The following is a 6,000-nucleotide window of genomic DNA, read 5'->3' on the forward strand; positions in this document are numbered from 1 at the left end:
TATCTAGAGAAACGGAGACAACTGAGGTTCTTAACTCTTTGACAATCATCTTATGTCTGTGCTCTATGAAACTATACACTAGACCAAATTTTTAAATTTTTTCAAAATCCGTGGGTTAACCCTTTTAAAAATATTGAATTTTAGGTAAATGCTCTATATACTAAAGTTTATACTCTTCACTTTAGTTTAAAATTTTCAAACCACATTCTACATTTGAAATAATGTATTCTAAACTATCTTTCATGGTATATAGGAATCATTCTAATTTTAAATATTTAGTTTACTAAAATTTCATATACTGCCTAGATTAGTGGCATTAACATTATAAAATATTCATTATCTAGAGAAACGGAGACAACAGAGGTTCTAAACTCTTTGACAATCATCTTATTTCAGTGCTCGGTGAAACTATACACTAAAACCAAATTTTGAAATTTTTGAATGTTTTTCAAAATCCGTTGGATAACCCCTTCAAAAATATTGAGTTTTCGGTAAATGCTCATTATACTGAAGTTTTTACTCTTCACATTAGTTTAAAATTTCAGACCACATTCTACATTTGAATTAATGTATTCTAAACTATCTTTCATTGTATATAGGAATCATTTTAATTTTTTAATATTTAGTTTACTAAAATTTCATATACTGCCTAGATTTTTGGAATTAGCATTATAAAATCTTCATTATCTAGAGAAACGGAGACAACTGAGGTTCTAAACTCTTTGACAATCATCTTATGTCTGTGCTCGATGAAACTATACACTAGAACCAAATTTTAAATTTGTGAATTTTTTTCAAAATCCGTGGGTTAACCCCTTCAAAAATATTGAATTATCGGTAAATGCTCTATATACTGAAGTTTATACTCTTCACTTTAGTTTAAAAATTTCAAACCACATTCTACATTTAAATTAATGTATTCTAAACTATCTTTCATTGTATATAGGAATCATTCTAATTTTTAATATTTTGTTTACTAAAATTTCATATACTGCCTAGATTAGTGGAATTATCATTATAAAATCTTCATTATCTAGAGAAACGGAGACAACAGAGGTTCTAAACTCTTTGACAATCATCTTATGTCAGTGCTCGATGAAACTATACACTAAAACCAAATTTTGAAATTTTTGAAATTTTTCAAAATCCGTGGGATACCCCCTTCAAAAATATTGAGTTTTCGGTAAATGCCCTATATACTGAAGTTAATACTCTTCACTTTAGTTTAAAATTTCAGACCACATTCTACATTTGAATTAATGTATTCTAAACTATCTTTCATTGTATATAGGGATCATTTTAATTTTTTAATATTTAGTTTACTAAAATTTCATATACTGCCTAGATTATTGGAATTAGCATTATAAAATCTTCATTATCTAGAGAAACAGAGACAACTGAGGTTCTAAACTCTTTGACCATCATCTTATGTCAGTGCTCGATGAAACTATACACTAAACCAAATTTTAAATTTTTGAATTTTTTTTCAAAATCCTTGGGATACCCTTTCAAAAATATTGAGTTTTCGGTAAATATTCTATATACTGAAGTTTATACTCTTCACTTTAGTTTAAAATTTTCAAACCACATTCTACATTTGAATTAAGGTATTCTAAACTATCTTTCATGGTATATAGGAATCATTCTAATTTTTTAATATTTAGTTTACTAAAATTTCATATACTGCCTAGATTAGTGGAATTAGCATTATAAAATCTTCATTATCTAGAGAAACGGAGACAACAGAGGTTCTAAACTCTTTGACCATCTCTTATGTCAGTGCTCGATGAAACTATACACTAAAACCAAATTTTGAATTATTTTCAAAATCCGTGGGTAACCCCTTCAAAAATATTGAATTTTCGGTAAATGCTCTATATACTGAAGTTTATACTCTTCACTTTAGTTTAAAATTTCAAACCACATTCTACATTTGAAATAATGTATTCTAAACTATCTTTCATGGTATATAGGAATCATTCTAATTTTTTAAAATGTAGTGTTTACTAAATTTCATATACTGCCTAAATTAGTGGAATTAGCATTATAAAATCTTCATAATCTAGAGAAACGGAGACAACAGAGGTTCTAAACTCTTTGACAATCATCTTATGTCTCAGTGCTCGATGAAACTATACACTAAAACCAAATTTTCAAATTTTTATAAATTTTTTTCAAAATCCGTGGTGAACCCCTTCAAAAATATTGAATTTTTTGGTAAATTCTATATACTGAAGTTTATACTCTTCACTTTAGTTTAAAAATTTCAAACCACATTCTACATTTGAATTAATGTATTCTAAACTATCTTTCATTGTATATAGGAATCATTCTGTTTTTTAATATTTAGTTTACTAAAATTTCATATACTGCCTAGATTAGTGGAATTAGCATTATAAAATCTTCATTATCTAGAGAAACGAGACAACAGAGGTTCTAAACTCTTTGACCATCATCTTATGTCAGTGCTCGATGAAACTATACACTAAAACAAATTTTAAATTTTTGATTTTTTTTCAAAATCCGTGGGTTAACCCTTTCAAAAATATTGATTTTCGGTAAATGCTCTATATACTGAAGTTTATACTCTTCACTTTAGTTTAAAAATTTCAAACCACATTCTACATTTGAAATAATGTATTCTAAACTATCTTTCATGGTATATAGGAATCATTCTAATTTTTAAATATTTAGTTTACTAAATTTCATATACTGCCTAGATTAGTGGAATTAGCATTATAAAATCTTCATTATCTAGAGAAACGGAGACAACAGAGGTTCTAAACTCTTTGACAATCATCTTATGTCAGTGCTCGATGAAACTATACACTAAAACCAAATTTTGAAATTTTTGAAATTTTTTCAAAAACCCCTTCAAAAATATTGAGTTTTCGGTAAATGCTCTATATACTGAAGTTTATACTCTTCACATTAGTTTAAAAATTTCAAACCACATTCTACATTTGAATTAATGTATTCTAAACTATCTTTCATTGTATATAGGAATCATTTTAATTTTTAATATTAGTTTACTAAAATTTCATATACTGCATAGATTAGTGGAATTAGCATTATAAAATCTTCATTATCTAGAGAAACGGAGACAACAGAGGTTCTAAACTCTTTGACCATCCTCTTATGTCAATGCTCGATGAAACTATACACTAGAACCAAATTTTTAAATTTTTGAAATTTCTTCAAAATCCGTGGCCTTCAAAAAATATTGAGTTTTCGGTAAATGCTCTATATACTGAAGTTTATACTCTTCACATTAGTTTAAAAATTTCAGACCACATTCTACATTTGAATTAAATGTATTCTAAACTATCTTTCATTGTAATAGGAATCATTTTAATATTTTAATATTTAGTTTACTAAATATTCATATACTGCCTAGATTTTTGGAATTAGCATTATAAAATATTCAATTATCTAGAGAAACGGAGACAACTGAGGTTCTAACTCTTTGACAATCATCTTATGTCTTGTGCTCGATAAACTATACACTAGACCAAATTTTTAAATTTTTTCAAAATCCGTTGAGTTAACCCCTTTAAAAATATTGAATTTTAGGTAAATGCTCTATATACTAAAGTTTATACTCTTCACTTTAGTTTAAAATTTCAAACCACATTCTACATTTGAAATAATGTATTCTAAACTATCTTTCATGGTATATAGGAATCATTCTAATTTTTAAATATTTAGTTTACTAAAATTTCATATACTGCCTAGATTTAGTGGCATTAACATTATAAAATATTCATTATCTAGAGAAACGGACAACAGATGTTCTAAACTCTTTGACAATCATCTTATTCAGTGCTCGGTGAAAACTATACACTAAAACCAAATTTTGAATTTTTGAATGTTTTTCAAAATCCGTTGGATAACCCCTTCAAAAAATATTGAGTTTTCGGTAAATGCTCATTATACTGAAGTTTTTACTCTTCACAGTAGTTTAAAATTTCAGACCACTTTCTACATTTGAATTAATGTATTCTAAACTATCTTTCATTGTATATAGGAATCATTTTAATTTTTTAATATTTAGTTTACTAAAAATTTCATATACTGCCTAGATTTTTGGAATTAGCATTATAAAATCTTCATTATCTAGAGAAACGGAGACAACTGAGGTTCTAAACTCTTTGACAATCATCTTATGTCTGTGCTCGATGAAACTATACACTAGAACAAATTTTTAAATTTTTGAATTTTTTTCAAAATCCGTGGGTTAGCCCCTTCAAAAATATTGAATTATCGGTAAATGCTTATATACTGAAGTTTATACTCTTCACTTTAGTTTAAAATTTTCAAACCACATTCTACATTTGAATTAATGTATTCTAAACTATCTTTTCATGGTATATAGGAATCATTCTAATTTTAAATATTTAGTTTACTAAATTTCATATACTGCCTAGATTAGTGGAATTATCATTATAAAATATTCATTATCTAGAGAAACGGAGACAACAGAGGTTCTAAACTCTTTGACAATCATCTTATGTCAGTGCTCGATGAAACTATACACTAAAACCAAATTTTGAAATTTTTGAAAATTTTTCAAAATCCGTGGATAACCCCTTCAAAAATATTGAGTTTTCGGTAAATGCTCTATATACTGAGTTTATACTCTTCACATTAGTTTAAAATTTCAACCACATTCTACATTTGAATTAATGTATTCTAAACTATCTTTCATTGTTATATAGGAATCATTTAATTTTTTAATATTAGTTTACTAAATTTCATTTATTGCATAGATTAGTGGAATTAGCATTATAAAATCTTCATTATCTAGAGAAACGGAGACAACAGAGGTTCTAAACTCTTTGACCATCCTCTTATGTCAATGCTCGATGAAACTATACACTAGAACCAAATTTTTAAATTTTGAATTTCTTCAAAATCTGTTGGCCTTCAAAAATATTGAGTTTTCGGTAAATGCTCTATATACTGAAGTTTATACTCTTCACATTTAGTTTAAATTTCAGACCACATTCTACATTTGATTAATGTATTCTAAACTATCTTTCATTGTATATAGGAATCATTTTTAATTTTTTAGTTTACTAAAATTTCATATACTGCCTAGATTTTTGGAATTAGCATTATAAAATCTTTCATTATCTAGAGAAACGGAGACAACTGAGGTTCTAAACTCTTTGACAATCATCTTATGTCTGTGCTCGATGAAACTATACACTAGAACCAAATTTTTGAAATTTTTGAAATTTTCAAAATCCGTGGGATAACTCCCTTCAAAAATATTGAGTTTTCGGTAAATGCTCTATATACTGAAATTTAATACTCTTTCACTTTAGTTTAAAATTCAGAACACATTCTACATTTGATTTAATGTATTCTAAACTATCTTTCATTGTATATAGGAATCATTTTAATTTTTTTAATATTTAGTTTACTAAAATTTCATATACTGCCTAAATTATTGGAATTAGCCATTATAAAATCTTCATTATCTAGAGATACAGAGACAACTGAGGTTCTAAACTCTTTGACAATCATCTTATGTCTGTGCTCGATGAAACTATACACTAGAACCAAATTTTTAAATTTTTGAAATTTTTTTCAAAATCAGTGGGTTAACCCCTTCAAAAATATTGAGTTTTCGGTAAATGCTCTATACTGAAGTTTATACTTTCACTTTAGTTTAAAATTTCAGACCACATTCTACATTTGAATTAATGTATTCTAAACTATCTCTCATTGTATATAGGAATCATTTTAATTTTTAATATTTAGTTTACTAAAATTTCATATACAGCCTAGATTTTTGGAATTAGCATTATAAAATCTTCATTATCTAGAGAAACGGAGACAAACAGAGGTTCTAAACTCTTTGACAATCATCTTATATCTATGCTCGATGAAACTATACACTAGAACCAAATTTTAAATTTTGAAATTTTTTCAAAATCGTGTGGGTTAACCCCTTCAAAAATATTGAGTTTTCGGTAAATGCTCTATATACTG

This window comes from Raphanus sativus, chromosome 5 (genome assembly GCF_000801105.2).
Source record: "Raphanus sativus cultivar WK10039 chromosome 5, ASM80110v3, whole genome shotgun sequence".
In the NCBI taxonomy this organism is placed as follows: domain Eukaryota; kingdom Viridiplantae; phylum Streptophyta; class Magnoliopsida; order Brassicales; family Brassicaceae; genus Raphanus; species Raphanus sativus.